We start from the raw sequence: 18,270 nt of genomic DNA on the forward strand, positions 1-18,270 counted from the left end.
GAAAATCTACATAAGAAACTTGTGTTAGTCAGTTTATTGGTTGTATAACATAACAGTGGCCCATCATATAAAAAAGTTTCAGCCTTGTTGGTAGAGTGACTAGCAGCGATGGAGAGAGGAGAGGAGGGGGAAAAGGGCAGCGAGCTAAAAATCACCTAGGTAACAACCGAACTAGCCCAATTTAGCCAATGTGCTCGAGTTTCGTCAGACACGGGGAAACAGCGCCCCCTGTGTAGTAACGGCTGGCTAACCACCTCTGACCTGTGTGGTCGAAAAAGGAAGTTGGACCTTTGCGTGGAATGTGTAGCCTGTCGCGCTCCGACCACTTCACAAACAGACAAGTAACAAACAAAAGAAATGTAACATAATTTACAAACAAACATGAGAGTTAACTCAACTTAACGCAGTCTTCCAGCGCTAATGATACAAACTAACGTGTTTTTTGACTGTTAAGCAGCGACGGAGAGAGGAGAGGAGGACTTCTGCCAACAAACAATTACTGACCAGGCAGCAGGTGTGGCTGAACGTTACAAATGACGGACACTTCATCTCCATGGGAGAACGGACAGAAGACTTCAACGACAAATGTAAGATATACTCTATATTTGTTTGTCTCTAGTTTCTTTCCTGGTGTTTAAATGTCCCGCCGTGGCTGTATTTAACTCTTTGCTGTGTTCCTGCTGTGTTGTTATTATTTTTCCAGTTATGCATGGACAAATTGATTAGTCACTAGGTTGTCTTGTCTTTGTTTACTGTAGGCTGTGCAGGAGCTAGGATACATAACTTGTCCTTGTTTGTTGTTGTTTGTTTGTAAGCTTTGTTGTTGTTTGGCTTTATGGGCCACTCCCATAGATAAAGGTGTGCAAGTCATGTATTTGATACATGCATTAGTATTTTGTTATGGGGCTTGTACCTGTATCAAAGTATAGGTTTGTAGTACTGTATATATATATATTTGTCTGCTAAGAAAATCTACATAAGAAACTTGTGTTTCATTTATTGAGTCTGCAGGATGTAATCTCTTAAACACCCAAGACATGTTTAAGTTCAGTTTCCACTCCGTACAGAGGATGGATGGGTATGTTAAGCAGCAGTGATGCTGCAAAATCTTCAGCTGGCAGGACAGACTGGACAGCCAAGATCTGACTCAGAGTCAGCAGGCTTAAAGCTCTCTTCTGCTGGCCTCTGCTTCAGCTATAGGAGCCAAAAGGGAAACATGACTGGTAATACTGCCAACAGTGCTTTTAGGAGAGCTGAATTTGTCCTGTAGCAGTATATGCTTGCACATTTTTTTATATTTCTCATATTTTAGGGATGTGATGCAACAGTTCCAATGTAGGTGGTTAAATAAATATCGAGCTGTCTCTGTGACCTGTGAGTTATCCGGAGCCAGCTGGGAGCTTAAACTGAAACAGGAAACACACACTCATCTGAGGTGATTATTTGCAGGAAAGAAATGCAGTGTGACTGGACTGCTGTAGGACTTAGAAAACAAATCCATCAAAATATCAGTCCAGGGAGAAGATGTGTGTGATGTGGATGATGCTCTTGCGTGAATGACCTGATGGATCAGGAGGAGTTAAGAGACTGACAGATATTTCATAATTTGATGTGATTTTGGAAACTGGAGCAAAGTTTGTTGTTTGTGTCAATTCTTCCCTAAAAATGTCACAGTTGTTTCTAATGATGTATTTCACCTGCATGTCATGCTGTGATGGCAGGAAAAGCCTCTCATCAGCAACAAGGCTGTTGTTAAGCAAGACTGCTGCTGTCTGCTTATAGTCTCATCATGCAGCTAGATAGAGCAGGCTGTAGCGTGGACTTTTATGTTTATTCATTGCTAGTTAAAGAGGTGTATATAGCTCACAAACTCTTATATCAGTAGTTTCTGTGGTTGCCACGGTAACAACAAGAGGAGACTGTTGAACCGTTATCAATCAGATGGCAGCAGCAAATAGCCACGTGCATCCGCAAGGGCTGTAGTTGGCATCCTCTCTGTGCTGAGGCGGCGACAGCAGCTGCTCGCTGTCTGAAAGCACTCACAGAGGCCAGCGCAGCTTTAATATCTGTGGGTATGAGGCCATGCTTTAAATCACTGAGTAAGACTGCGACTGGTTTCAGGCTCCAGCATGTTGGAGGAGAGACACCTACTGTTCACGTGTATTCACTACACAGCCTCTGTGGTTTTAGTTCAGTCTGATCACCACGTATACAGTCATGATGTTTCACAATGCATCAACCACGGTTTGATGGTTTCTATGGTAGATGTCTGTTATCAATGCAATCAATAACATCACACGGCCAAATTGCCAACAGGTTTTGGCAGGACACCAGTGAAAAGCATTATTCCCATAACAACAGAGAAGAAAGGAGTCTTTGTGGAGTTGTCCTTACTAAATTGACAAGGCCTTTTACAGCCTTTGATACAGGGCTGGCTGCCTCGCACAATGGAAGGCATATAAATTTGCAGATGTCGTCTGGAAAGCTCAAATGTCACCGCTTTTCACAACAGCACCGGGGCCCTGCGAGAGGAATAATTGATTGGTTCACCTTTTGTCTCGAGCCAAATATTCATCCAGGAGGACAAAAAAAGGAGGCAAAGCAAAAGATGAAAGAGCATCTTCTAGAGTCGGCGTGTGCTGACACTATTCATCTTTTTTCTTTTGAGAAAAATTGTTTTTCATGACATTTTATAGGCTGCTCGGAGCTATGTAGTTAGACCTGGTGTGCTGGCTGTATGGGCTCGTTTGTTGCTTATTGTTTGTGATAACGGAAAGAGATGTTAGATAGGTGAATTTTCAACTTGTCAGATGGATTCCTTTTTTGATGGTTAGATGGGATTTTGCCATGTGAAATGTACCCATGTGCTGTTGCAAAAAAGCAGCTGGAAAAAGAAATGGTGCAGGCAGGATGGCTTGTGAGCTGACAACAGCATTCAACAAGTTGTCTATTTTCCTTATAATTGCTGCAGCTTCCTTCTGTCTCTTAAAAATGATGTAAATAATCAAAAATGAGACGTCAGTCCTGGTCCTTCTCTTCAACTGGCTGGACAGTGGAGAGCCTCAAAGTGAACTTCATGACTGGAAGTGAATATGTCTCATCCTTTCCCACTTAAATAAGATGCCAGGCTGCGCAGTTTGTGTGAATATACACCTGCATCACCATGTTATTTTCTGTTTTTCCAGTCCTCAGCTGTTCAGCTTTGAGCCTGGGTCCGCTGCAGCTTCAGATTTCTGTTCTTTAATGACAGAGTGGAACCAGACGTGGTCTTCTGCTGCTGTGTGCACTGTAAGTGTAAGTGCAGTGTTAGATGTTTTTTCTTCTCACTGCAGATGTAAAGAGTAGTTATCTAAGTTATCATGGCCTTTCTGTCAGCTCCAAACAGTCTGGCTATTTTCTTCTGACCTCTCTTTTGTTTTGGCATTATTCTGTGCCAACTACAGAGACTGTTGTGTGTGAAAATCCCAGGAGTCAGTAGTTTCAGAAATACTTTAAAAGCTTCCTGATATATTTCTTTGTTAAACGATAAAAGGGCTTTTGTGAAGATCAGACCCGGTATCCGACATCTGAACTGTGCAGCGAGCCAATCATTAATTCTGCCTGCATCTCTACACACACCTACAGGTCTGGAAACGCTGAATGGGGCACACAAACTCACGCACACGCACACGCACACACACACACACACACACACACACACACACACACACACACACACACACATATACACACACTATCGACAGCCCTATTGTAAATGAAATGACAGTGAGTCACTGGGGTTGCATTGTTTTTGGCCATGGAACCAACAGGTGTGTCTGTTATGTGAAACGTGCACACACACACACACACACACACACACACACACACACTTCCAAAGTCCTCTGAAGCCATACAGTACCTTTCTGTCTCTTCACTGTGTTCAGTAGCTAGTGATAATTTAGATTCGACTTGTATTGTTGCATTGTGTCTCCCTCTTCTTTCTCTCTCTCTCTTCCTTCAAAGCCTTGCCATTAATTTCCAGCCTCTGCAATTTTCCTCTCCAATAGCAGAAAGGAGCAAAAGAAAAGGGGAAAGAAAGATGACAAAGACAACACAGGACTCCTCTCTTCCCCCGGCCCTGTTGTTGTACAAAATAGCCAAGTAATAATTTTTTGTCATTGGTTTACTCCTAAAAGCCCATTTGACGTCGGTCCTGAAAAGAAAGCAATAAAGAAACCTTTTCAGTAGCGCTGAATGAGCGAGAGGAGGAGGGATGAATCCCTTTGGGACGTTGCGACCGGAGAGGTCTTTTTATTTTCTTTGCTCTGGTAATCAAATGGAGCTGAAATGAAAATGGAGTTTTCTATGAAAATAGGGGCCTTTGTTGGCTTTGGAAGGCTGGTAATTCATAAACAATAAGCCGGCTCCTTTTGTTTGGCCTATAATATATTCCTGCTGCTCTGAAAGAGGTCTCTCTCTGCACACACACACATGCACATACACACACACACATTGAAGCCAGGGTAAAAGCCAGAGCGAGTCAGCAGGGGGAAGAGAGTATAAAAGGAGGCAGAGAGGCAGGGTTTCCATTCATCGTCCTGGCTGAGAGACGGTAGGATGCTCCACTCCTCAACTCTACATCCTTCACCTCTTTTTCTCTGTTATCTCCATCAGCTGATGATAACACTCTCATTCCTCTCACATCTCCCAGTCTTTTCTTTCTTTTGGCAAAAGTCAAACTTTAATGAGGTTGTCCTGCCGAGCCAACAAGTGCGAATGCATCACTTTTCTGTCTGAGCGCAGCACACTTGTCATTGCAAGGAGGGATTTTCTCCTTCATTTGGACTATGGATCATGTCGTTTTGGTTTTTTATCAGCTGATGACAAGAAGATGAAGACACACAGAGAGAAGCAACATCAGCAGATGGGATGATACTCAGGTCAAAAACAGGACACTTTCAAAGTCAAAGTCATGGAAAGTCACGGACATGGCACTGTCCTAACTTGAGCAACACTTCAGCATGTGGAGAGTCTGCAGAGGACAGCAGTGTGGTTGTTTTTGCACACAGTGAGGTGATGTCTTTGTCATTCAATGGGGAATTTATGGTTGGTTTAAAATGAAGGAGGTTGATGTGATAATCTCAAGAGCTCCCAGCAGCATCATCTTAACCTATGATTGTGAAGACACCACTGTTCTCAGGTGGAAGAAGATACTTGAGACACATGTCCTACTATACTTTGCATCCTCTGGACCAAACTTAATGAACTTGTGGATGGACACGCTACACATATGACATATGAAGAGATATTTACATGATGTGGTTTTGTGGATTGAGCCAATATGGTGTAAGTGCTGCTTTTTGTTTGTCTCATAAACTTTGGAGAGGATTCAACTTTAACTCCTTTGGATTTTGTTTTATGTTAGGTGATCGCAGAGACTCGCGAAAAACCAAATGGAAAGTTGTAACTGAGGGGGCTGTCTAATTGTAGGGTCGGTGGTTTGATCCCCGGCTCCTGTTTGCAGGTCTGACTGTTTTTGGGTGAGATGCTCCTAAATTGTTCCTGATTGTTAGGCTAGAGCACTATTTTGTTCAGCTCAGGAAGATATTCAGCATTTATCTACTTGTAGATGACGTCAAACCAACCTTGGAAACTCTTGGAAATGATGTCTGCATGCTACTAAATGGTTTTGCCAGATATTTTTTGGAGGAAATTGATATGTGGATTATGTTCACTGGCAATGTTTTCCAGACCAGGAAGTGCTACTGCATGGAAGTTGTGGGGAGGTGGTTGTGGTGGTTCTGTGTGTTGTTTAGACTTCTAAAACACTTTGGTTAAAGTAAGGGATTATTATGGTTTTGGTTAAATAGTGAACAAGTAAACACATCTTGAGTTAGCCTTGACTTGTTTAACTGATAACTAACATGTGGGAGATGGGGTGACGTATCAAGTGCCAAGAATTTGTAGGATTTCCCCTGCAAGTAGATCTATGTGCAGCTATGTGCTCTGTCACTCTGCCTCTCTCCAGTCATGTGACTTGTGTTGCTATGTGAGGGTGTCTTTGAATGAGTTTGCAGTATTACATTATTACCCACTTCACTTTCTGAATATGAGCCTGATGAATGGAAAGAGACCATACATAAACTGCACCTAACTATTAAACATAATGTTACTTAACAGTGTCAAGTATTAAGTTAGAAAACCAGTACTTTGTGCAGTGATGGATGATGGATGAGTGAAAGAGTTGTGTTTGGGTAATTTCAAGGATGACAAATGTACAAAAGGCTCTAGTATTAATGATGGCCCTGCTTCATGACACAGACATTAAACTTGGTTGGATATGGAGCTGCGGGGCTCATGTATGTTGCAAACTGCAGGGCTGTATTTGCTTTAACTAATATTTGGCTCTAACAAACTTCCACTCCTTGTCCTTGATGTTTCAGTCTTTGGTCATGCATGGACACCAACAACGGACAAGTTAATGAGATAGGTTGAGTTATGTCAGTTGCTTTTGGTCGAGCAGCTCATTTAACTTAGACCAAACAAACCAGCTAATTGTTACTGGAAGAGTCAGAGTGTAAGGAATCAAATTATCAGAATTTAAATCAGTTGATTATTGCATCTCTAAAGTTATATTTTTTTAGTTTTGGATGCTCAATATCATTTTGTGGTTTTGCGGGGTGTCCCATCATAACTTCCTACTAATCACATGATGTGACCCTTATCATTTACATTTTACAATAGGTCTATAAACATGACTCAAGAGATAATGTAACCAGCTGCTATCCAAACTGCTACTCATACTAATTTTTCACAGAGAAATAATAATAGTCTTCAAGAAGACCTTGATGATCAGATGCTCAGTGATGTGGATGTACAAACTTTTTTAGTTCATGTTGTGCTGTTGCATAGTTAGAAACAGAATTATTATGACAGCCTGAATACATAAGGTTTGTTTTATGTATCCTGCGTCATGATGAAAACTTCTACTAGGGATCTACTTACTAGTTTTACAATGGTTTGATTGATGTTTGTGACAAAATAGCTGTTAAATAGAGCACGTTTGATGATGTGCGCAGCTGGGATCCCTCCATAATTAACAGATTAATCAATAATGAAAATAATAATTTGTTGTAACCCTGATCTTAAAAGACTTACTGACCAGACTGACCTGAAACTTGTGTCTTTAGCACATTAATGTTCATGGATTTACTTGAAGTTTATTGTAACAGGTAGACGTTGAAAGACTAAAAAAGACATTTGTGGCCATGATTGAGGCTTATCTGTATATGAATGTGACAAACAGTTACTGATGGATGTTTCTTGTAACTGGTGCAGTTTGCTGATGCAGAAGGATTTATTTAATTTATTTAGATTATTCAAAGCCACTCTAAGTACCATCTAGTTCCACCATGAAAAGATTTTCAAAAGATTTTCTTTTCATAAAATCAAAACACAAATTTAGAAAATTATTCATTTGTTTATTTGATATGGACATTACAATAACACTGTTCAAAACAGTGCAATATCTCCATGGCACAGTTATATATGGAAATAGTAAATGTAATCCCAGGTGAAACAAATTAAATTGACTCCACTTTCCTGATTAAGATGTCACAGCTGGGGCTGATTAAGATGAAGAAATACTGTAAGTTCTGATTTAACCACTAGATGGCAGCAGAGTCTAACAAACAGGAGGTAGGGCTGTTTGTATTGCCATGAGAGTCAGATTTTTTATTTTTCCTTAATTCTCTTAAATATAATGCACATTTTGGCCCAAATAAATTACACCACAGATTTAGATACTGTCCTGTTTCATTTAATTTGATGGCATGTTTTAGTTTAAGTGGACAGGATATAGTATCAGTAACAAACTACCCATGGAAAAAAAAAAAAAGTATGAAGTTATGGCAAGAAACCAAATGTTTGAGGTCAGGAGTCCAAAGTTCCTCAATGCAACCTCACAAATGTTTAGACTAAGCAACCAAGAGGTCTGTAGAATGTTCTTTTACAAAATTTGTAATTGTTAAAATTTATTTCTCCTTATACAATTGTCTTAATACTAATTCCCTGTATTTTAATACATGACTTTGGCCCAAACCAGGAATTGGCCTCTAATATAAGAATTAAGAAATAAATAATAAAATAAAAAACCTCATCATTTATAGTTTATCTGTACTTTAACAACGTAAACTCATCTTCAGGTTGTTTTAACTCTGCAAAGTCTGTGAAACAATGAGGACACAATATCAGTGTCATTCCCTGCCATGTTATTCATGTTGACTGTTAAACAGTCAGATTTGTTTTCCCCATTCGCCATGAACTGAAACTTGTCCTGCTACTGTGACATACAGTACATTAGAGGCAGGACCTCGTCCAGTAAAACACTGTCTCTCGTTTCTTCTTCATGAGAAGTGTAGAAACTCCTCACTAGAGGGAGCTTGACGTCCACCTTAAGACTTCTCATTCAAACCTCAGAGAGGCTGCTGAAGCCTTGGCAACTGTAGTTTCACGTGTTTTATAAACTCAGTATGATTAACACCTGTAAAGAGCTGTTTCCCAGTCAGTCCCCGCTCACTGACACTAACTGACCATGTACAGAAAAACCAAAACCCATTTTTATCCCAGTAACTATATCATGTTACACACAGTGAACTGTGGGGAGGATGTGTCTGATAGGAGACACTGGAAGTCAAAAAATTGATGTGTGGTAGTTTTAGTGTGTCTCAGTTCATGTAAGCAACTGTAGTTCATTATTTATTTTGAAGAAAAAAAAAGTTTTCTTATTTGGCTATAAAAGTTTATACTTGAAGTGTGTTCAGTCAAGAAAATGTACATAAACGTATATAAAAGGGATGTAAAAATTCAACCCTGATTATATTTTTGATTAAATTTGTGTAAAGAATTTATAAAAGACGCTATTTTAATTTTTGGAACATCAAAAATACAGGCAATAAAATACCCACATCAGATTTTAAACATGACTCTACAGATTCTGTAATTTGTCTCATTTAACATCCAAAAATGAACTTGAAATTCAGGAGGTCATCAAACTTTTTTTGATCATGTATCAGGTCCCCTATAAACACAATAAACATACAGTAAATTCCTGTTCTATTGGCTCCAAGTGCGTCACCCCACAGTAAAAGATGTGAATATGAATTGAGAAAAGTTGTCACCATAGGAGAGGGAGGGACCACTGAGCTCGACTATGCTGGGAGAATAATATCTTTTTTTATTCTGCAGTTTGCTGCGACTAAAATACTGTACAATATTAATACTGCATGTTGGTGAATTCTGGCCACATTGTAAATTAGGAAATAGCCTTCACAACAGACTGTATGGGTGTTTTTCCAGAGGTGCTGAGATTAAAATATGAATACACAGGTAGGACATATCACTGCCTCTCACCATGCGCACATTATTCCATTTCTTCAGCTGTTATTTAGACTAACTGTACCATAATGGCCAAATGAGCTAGAGTGGAATAAAGACTGCCATTATGAGAGCTCAGGGTCTCTCGTGCACTTTTCCTAATGCCGCTTCAAAGCGGTATTCAGAGCTAAGTGTATCCTACAATTCACCACACTCTACTGTGCCGCATCAGCCCAGTTGTTGGCAGTAGTGCGCCTATAAGCAATAATTAACAGATGAAGATGTTTAAGTTTATGACAGGTTGGATTCAGCATGAAAATTATTATTCAGATACAAACACTGCAAATATGGCAGAACGTCCACACATACTCTGTTCTTCTGAATGAGATTTTACTGTGATCAAAGACTAATACTGCATGTGCTGATATATGGATGGACTCTAGGGTTAACTGGGTATAAATAAGATGGTAGATTGTAGATGATGCTGCAGGAAAAGTCTAAGCTGTGATTGTATGAGGAAGTAAACTCCAAAAACAACTCTCACTTTTTCTGTTAGATCTGTTGAGGGAAAAAAGGCCTGTGACTGCAAATTGCATAATATCTGCATTTTAAGATGTGTTTAATTGTATCATTCAGAAACAGTGCATCCAACATCATTTTTAGAGTTTTTGGAGTTCAGATCAGTAGATCAGGAGCAAAAAAATCCTATTTGAGATCAATAGAGTGAGTGGATGTTTTGGTCAAATAAAGCAAACAGTTAACAGTTAAATTGTTTAATAATGCTTGATTGTTAATAACAAATTTGAATGTAGTTGTGAAACAGATACAGATAATTTTAAGTGTGGATGATATAATGTCTATAATTTATCTCCTGCTCTCTCTCTCTCTTGATAAATATATACTTTAATAAGACATATTTTATATGAACACAACTGTATTAAAATGTCCTTATCTCTACTTTTAAATCCAAAGTATGTTATACACATATATATACATTGTTTATGTATTGCTTTTAAATGTTAAATAGGGGTGAGGTTGAGTGTTACCAGTAAAATGTGTCATATTATACCTTTTTAAATTAAAAGTAATACAATTCTAACTTTTATCTCACCCCACACCACCTAGGCCTTTAATAGCCAACAAGTTAAATGAATAAAACACATTAAGAGGTGTATAATGTAACATGACACATGAAGGTCTAAGAGAGCAAATCATTAAAAGTTGTTGCATCTCTCTGTCCAGTTACAAAGTATTGATTTTTAATGCTGTTTTACACCAGAAACATCAACAGGTGATGGTTAAATTAGTTGTACATGAAGTCAAGTTGTTGTAAATGAGGTTATTCTATTATTATAGTTTTGAATACAGTCCATATCTGGGTGTTGACACCATTAAGTACATTGACAGAAATGTTAATTCATGATCACAGTGACGTGCTCACCTGTAGACTGCCTTCATTTTGGGATTTGCAGAAGAAAGAAACTGACATTTTCATCGAGCCCTAACCACATCCGGTTTATCTTCAGATTTTCAAACGCAGGTTAAAAACTGCTCTCTAAGCCTGAGTTGATATTTCACTAAAAGAGGTGAGAGCAATGGTGACAATCCCAAAACAAATAGCTTTACTGTAGAATTCAATAAAACAGAAAAATCTACCGCCAACACGACGACATTGAAATTGTTTTTAAGAATAAAGCTGCAAACATAAGTGGCGTGCAGCAATTCGAACCATTTGCAGAAAAAGCCAGGACCAGTGGGGTACCAGAGTCTTCCTGTGGACTGAATTGCCTCAAAGTGCCAGGCTGCCATCAAACCGCGTTAATGTGATGGATATCCGGCATTCTGCATTCATTCTCCACGCAGTAAACATGGGAGCTGACAAACAGACCCCGGTGAGAGGGCCTCCAGCACAGAGCAGCCGCTCAGGCGCTCTCTGCCTCTAATGCATCGACAAATATAGCCTGGGTTCAAGTAGGTTTTATGTAAAACATGTACAAATAGACACATTTCTCCTTCACCCTATTTTTAAAATTTCTTTAGAGTAAGCAGCTCAGTCCTCTTCTGTATGTGTTATTATAAGGATGAGTGAATGTGACCAGGCTCTCTCACTTCTTGTTTTGTGTTTGCATTTTTTTTGTTTATCGTCACAGTGTCTAATCACAAGCCAGTCTGAGCCTGTACAGTGTGCTGGTTTGTTAGACCATTATCCTGCTGCAGGTGTGCGTGGTCATGTTGTTTTGTGTGGACGAGTTTGCAGTTGTTTCTTTTAAATACAAGGCTGTGAATTCAGATGTTACTCTATGATCCATCAGTTATTGCATTGTAGGAGGCTGTGAGGTTTTTACGATATGATGAAACAGGGTGGCAGGAAGTCGTGTGTATCCAAAGATTGTCGAATGACCATTACATTATTTGATGAGCGAAAGTTTGTCTTTAAAAGAGATGCAGGGCCGTGGCTATGATGTTAGACATACTGTAAATGTAAAATTGTAAAAAATCAGATGGTTAAATTTCTGTTAAATCTTCCTGGATGCTGTTTCAGAACCTTGTTAAGCAAGACCTGAGTAGAAGTGGAGTATTTTTGTGACAACTGATCATGTGAACATAATGTCTATTTTGAAGCTATTCTAACTCCATACTGTTTGCAAACAAGCAGAGGTTTTCACTGTCAGACTTCATTGTTCAGAACAGTAAACTTTCCTGAACGGTTGCTTAAATCAATTTCTGTTAAAACTGTTGCAAAAAATTATTCACATAAAAAGGTGAATTCTTACTGTAAAACAAACAACTTAGAATAAAACAGAAGCGTTTGGTTTGGGTTGATCTGCTAAGTGACATGTCACCTTGTAGCCACCCGGTTGACAAGCATCATGAATGCAAATCTGCCTCTGTATATATTTAAATGGATTTCCCAACCATTCGCATGTCAGCGCTCCCACCCATTACTCAGACCCCCTCGCTATGAAGGAACTACGCTGCCATCATCACACCACTACAAGCATTACACAAGATATTCAGTCAGAATAAATGGTCTGACCAATTACATTGATTTTAGAGGAGCTATGTTGTTTGCATTAGCGGAGGAAAATGGACTGCCATTTTCCATGTTGTGGGGTGGAAATTGAGAATTGAGCTCTCCTCAGGGTCTATAATGGATAGAATACCAATCAGCCGGCTGATGTAACTCTACACGCTCTCTTTTCGACCACAGATCACATCATGCACTTACACCATTAGAAAGTCTGTTCAATACATTTCTAATTACATGAACAAATATACTTTTAGCCCTGCTAGTGAGGGCTGTATAGATGGTCATGGTGATTCTGGGGTGGAGGAGCTGTTTGGATCAAACTGCTCTATAACATGGTAATGTAAAGTTTTTAATTGACCATATCAAGACATCTCACTCATAACATCAAACTGTTATACCACCCCAAATCACTAGGCTTTACAATTTGGTGAAGAAAAGACTCCAGAGAGCGAGAAAACTGGAAATATATTTGGGAATAAGCAACAATCAAGCACAATATGAGCTGATATGATGTAGGCGTTCAGGTGGATCTTCAATATTTCAATTTTGTTCTTACATTCTTACATTTTTCTAAAGTAATGCAGTTAATACGAGGTCAAAGTAACCCTTCAACCACTGTGGCTTTTTACATCTTAGTTTGTTTTGCTGTTGGATAAACTACAGCTGAAATGACAAGGCAAGTAAATCAAAAGAAATTAATTAACAGCGATTCTGATTAATTGTTTAGGTCAATTATAAAGCAAAAATGTTGCATATTCTGTAGTTCTAGCTTCTCAGTGTGACGATTTGCTGCTTTTCTGTTTTTTTAAAATGAGTTTAATTTGTTGATTTGATTTTTTGCTGTGGGAAAATGTGTCGGCCGTTTTTCACTATTTTCTGGCATTTTATAGACTAATTAACAGAGGAAATAATTGACAGATTTTTCAAGAATAAAAATGTTAGTTGCAGCCTCTGATTATATCTCTGAATTTCCTTGTACAGTCACCCACCCCTCACATGGTTAGATCTCTCTCTTCCTAAGACACACATACACAGACACTCGCACTCACACCTAAAGCGGAGTAGTAAGAAATCAAATGTCATTCTCGGGGCCAAGTCGATTTCAATCTCTATTTTCAGCTTTTTCCAAAATCCATAAACGCAGCTCTTAACACAGGAGTGAGAGCTGGGTGAGCGGAGGGTTAAAGGGGGTCCGGGGCTCTGTCGGGCTTTGGGTTAACTGCCGTGTCAAAGTGGCTTTTGTCCTCTGAGAAGCGCTGGGGATGATTGTGTGTCTGTGTGTGTGTGTGTGTATGTGTATGTGGCTGACTGACTGACAGCACATCCTGAAGTGATCTGTAAGGTTGCCGGTTTGAATCCACACAGTAAATGAGTGCTGTTGCTCAAGAGGCTGATTTTATATCAAGCCTTTTAGAGGAACAAAGTTGTTTTTCATTGCTTTAAATGGGGCAGAGGGCTGTTTTACAGGCCTTGTCACTCAGTAAAGACAAATATCTGGTTGTATACGTTGCTGTTGTATGATCAAAATGCATTCAGGCCTTATAGCTATGGCAATAACCACAACAGAAATGCCTCTCCAGCCACATATCATAGCTGTCTCACAACAAGCCTCGCCTCAAAATAATTTCTTAATCCATTAATTGGCGTGGAGCAGCATTCGGGGCAGGGCTTTTTGTTCAATATGTTTTTCAGAGATGCATACTAATCATATAAAGTGATCCTTTGTACTCAGGTTGACAGCAGCGACGAGGGCTTTTAGATGCGCACACACACACACACACCAAGGCATGTGTCTGGGAGCGCCGACGGCAGAACGAGTGTATTATTTTCCCTGAAGAGTGTTATTTTCCTGTCAAGGCTTGATGGCAACGTGCCAACAGATGTGACAGGGAGCGATCATCCCTCCTTCATACAGTACAGAGAGAGAGAGAGAGGGAGAGAGGAGGGATGGATGAGGACAGAGAGAGGAAGACACACTAGCTGGGTTTCCATCCAGGCATTTTTATGCAAATTACGATGTATCGAATTTGAAAAGGCAGCACGGAATCGGCTAATTCTAATGAAATTTTTCTTGCCCCACCGCCCCCAAAAAACTTTTTCACTCGAGGCTGGGAAGTTTCATTTGAGAAATTGTGATTGAAATCCATTTGTCAAATATGTGCTGATGCTATGTGTCCACCCAGATATCCCAAAAATGATGGGCTGCTTCTGCTGTCGATGTGTCCATTAGTTTGTCCATTAAAATCCTGTCAAGTGATTTCTTTAGATGATAACATACTGTACATACACATATTAATGCAGCATTAGAAATGTTTTTGGAGACTAAAAGCCGAGAGAAAAGTCAGTAGCATGTGTTTATAAATTTCAGAGACAGTGATGACAATGGCTTTTATGAATCTGTAAGTTTTATTTCACCATTTTCTGCATTAAATGCCACTGGTGGCCATGCAGGGGCAGAGTAAGACTCACTTTAGACCTCTTGTTGATAAGTCCAGGGTTGGTGCATTGGCTATGGTTAGTCACTGAGTGCTTGACTGCAGCCTGTCCCTCTTAGTGAGTATTTTAGCAATGTTAAAGTTTTCCTTTCCTTTTCTAAACAGACTTCAGGTTAAAGCAGGACTCTTTTCATTTGCTCCACGACGAATCCTCAAAATCTTCTTTGTTGGTATTTTCCCTCCAGAACTATGGTTAATGGTGATGATGATTTAGATGCAAAAATGACTTGGTTAGGACAAGATGGTGAGAATATCTTCTTGTTTAAAGTTAAAGATCAATCACAGTCATGGTCAAAAGAAGAGAAAGTGTCAGTAAGAAACAGGAAGTGAACATCAGTCTGCTGTGTTGAAGTCTGGTGTTAATCTCCAGTATACAGTCTCTCACTCCCCTACTGTAGATGTAGTTCGTTCATCAACACAGTTCATGTGTGTGTTTGTTTTTGTATGAGACAGCAAAGAGAGTGAGCAGACGGCTTTATCAGCTCAGTCTGCAGGTAATAATAGTTATTTACTGTGTGCAGGATCAAGTAAGCCTGGCGAATACAGCTGATTATAATTAAAATATCGATCACAACAGAAGATTTTTCTATTACAGCTTCTTCAGGATAATACTCAAAGATAGCATAGTTTAAAAGGATGTGTGGACTGTGAAAAATTGAGGATAAAGAGTGTAATTTATGAGATCTGGAAACTCTTACAGCTCTTAAAACTTATTCACAGAGGTCATGGTGTTGAATCTACATGCACTTGATGGTCTTGAGGTTTTTTTAACGGGACTATAATCAGTTACTACAAATCTGTGGGAATCTGTGCTTCAAGAACTCGACTTGAATCGTTGTTGGATGTTAAGTCTGCACACTAAACTTAAACTTCCACTCCAGATCCTGCCTCAGTAATCTCATCTGAGCTGAGCCAGCTCTTCCTGAGAGGCAAACACTGCCTTGCAGATGAGCGCTGCTATTCAGGAGCTACCTGATAGATAACAGCCACTGCAGATCAGATTATAGTGTGTGTGTTAATGGCACTGTTCTCTTTTGTCGTCTGGTTAAAGTCTGTAAGTAAACTGATTCTCTCAGTTATCTCCGTCTCTTTCTGTGCTCCTCCATATTTCTCTCTCTTCCTGCTCCTTTACCCTCTTCATTTACTTCTCCTCTGACTAAAAAACAAAGAAAAAGCAAAACAAAGCGGGGGAAAACAAAGGGAAAGAAAGAAGAACATGTCATTACTGGTTTTGTTTCTACAGCGGCACAATACCCTGACCACCCTCATCAAGTGATAGAGAGAGATTGCACGCATGCAGGCGAGTAAGAGAGAGAGAGATAGAACCCCCCGCGTGACGAAAGGCAGTTTAATTTAGATAATTATCTCGCAAATTAACCACAAACTCCTTCCCTGTTAATTACCTGTCTTGGGGAGCAGAGCAGGAAAACAAAAAGCAGAGCCAGGGAGGTCTTTGTTCCGGTCTTCCTGGGGGGGCCATAAATTGGTTACACCCCTGCTGAAAGGCCAGATAACCCCTTTGAGGTAACAACCACTAAAGCATTTGATAGGCTAATGGGGAATACTGTTAGCATCCGCGTTTGTAATTGGACGTCATAAATCTGGAACAGGTGATGGGGGAACAAAAGAGCAGGTTTTTGTCTGGGTGTCGAGGCCACGGTGCGACTTGTAAATCCTTCCCCCTGGTGAATGGCGCTATCTGACGGGCCCATGTATGGCGACAACAGGAGATGCAGGGAGGCTGGATCTTCCACATCGATCCTCTGTGATTGTGTGGAGTATTTATGTGCGCACAGATACACAACTATATAGCATATCTGTGTGTGTGTGTGTGTGTGTGTGTGTGTGTGTGTATCTGCCCCAACAGTGCTAATAAAAAGACCTTTTCTTATCTTGGTGTCTGCTGAAGGTGATTCTGTCAGCAGCTATTAACCTTGCCTTTATAATGACAGCTCGCCTGATTAGTTTCAACACTTAAAGCCCTGACATTTTCAATTTCACTGTTATTTTTCTTCTTCAGGTCTTTGTCACAGTAGGAAATACATTTTGTTCACCTTTATCTCCTCTCCTAATGACTTATTAGTGTTGTTAGCGTTCCTCATTAAAAACCAACATTAAAGCTCTGTTGTTTTTTTGGTCAAGTGAAGCAGCAAAGTACATTTTCACACATAAACTTTAATTAGTAATACCTAACTTATTCCCAATGTGCTCAGAAGTAGAAAATTCAAAAGGTAAAATAAATGTTTTGTTAAATTTAAGAAAAAGTGCCTTTTTTAAAAAAAGAGAGAAACCCCAAAGAAAAGCACAGCAGGTGGTCAAACCACTTAACAAATCTGGGAAACAGATTATATTTTAACCTGTGTGAAGAATTTGACAAGGTTAGTGGTTTGACAGAAATTCAGCTTAATTTCCCTTTATGTCGCCTCTTAAGTGCTAATAAAAATAACTGTCTTTATCTCTGGTCAGTGTCAGGGAGGTATTTTGTTATCTCCTGATTTCAATGATTTTGCAGCTTTAGTGTGATTAAGCCACACAGTTGAATAATGATAGAAACTGGGGTGTCTGAAACCTTATCTCAGTTAGCTGGAAGGATGCATTTAATGTCATCCTCCTCTTACACCTGCACAAGGTTTGTCACTGTCAGGTGTATTCATGTTTCAGTTTTTCATGATCCTCTATTAGCTAAAAGGAGTTTAAAAGACTCATCAGACAAACAGAAAAATGCAGAAAAAGGCTGTTTTTGCTTCAGGAAAACTGATACTTCTATTTCTGAGACTCATATCTCCTGTGTGTGAGAGGACAGTGGATGTTTCTGCTCTGCACCTCCCAGTCAAACAATGTGTGGCCAACACACAGTGCGACATTGCTGACAGGAGATGAGTTAAAGTAAAGTTGCTGAACAACCAGTATTCTCTGCTTAGTTTTAACACAGAATTATAAAGTTATAACTGCTGTCTAATTAAAGGAGTCACTGTAACAAACTATAGTCAGGCCTAAAGCTTCCTCTTCTCTTTTTTATTTTATCTATGTTTTATATTTTAGGGAAAAGAAACATGATGTTCACTGTAGCTTCCTTGAAGTTGTTTGTCCTGCTTAGATTTTCTTCAGCTGCAGCTTGAGTCTCAGTTGGTGATTGCTTAAATGTCAAAATAGTTAAGAAGTTGACACACATACTGTAAGTGTTTTTGGATCTGATACCTCTATCAGTGGGACACCCAGGACCTCAAGAAATGGAGCAAAAATAAAATGTTTTCTGGTCTGATAGTGTCATGATAGTAATTTGGTTTTGACATAAAAATAACTTGGTCAAGAAAATGTGATTTGTATTAAAATTGCTGCTTTGCTAATGTTTGGGGACGTTTGTTGTCATTAGTAAAATAACAGCATCTT

The 18,270-nt window shown here is 39.5% G+C and overlaps 1 long non-coding RNA gene across 22 annotated transcripts in view; it reads left to right on the forward strand.

Moving 5' to 3' along the window:
- LOC108892905 (uncharacterized) overlaps window positions 1-18,270 on the forward strand; it is a 64,760-nt gene that overhangs the window by 2,414 nt on the left and 44,076 nt on the right. For 16 of the 22 annotated variants that reach the window (XR_007808997.1, XR_007809008.1, XR_007809004.1 and 13 more), the window contains one exon: window positions 458-587. The exons of 1 other annotated variant lie outside the window; for it this stretch is intronic. This is a non-coding gene — a long non-coding RNA (uncharacterized LOC108892905). Of the gene's footprint in view, window positions 1-82; window positions 342-454; window positions 588-18,270 lie in introns of all 22 variants that reach the window. 5 more of the 22 variants (XR_007809001.1, XR_007809009.1, XR_007809010.1 and 2 more) reach the window with 3 other exon arrangements.

This window comes from Lates calcarifer, linkage group LG7_2 (genome assembly GCF_001640805.2).
Source record: "Lates calcarifer isolate ASB-BC8 linkage group LG7_2, TLL_Latcal_v3, whole genome shotgun sequence".
In the NCBI taxonomy this organism is placed as follows: Eukaryota; Metazoa; Chordata; class Actinopteri; family Centropomidae; genus Lates; species Lates calcarifer.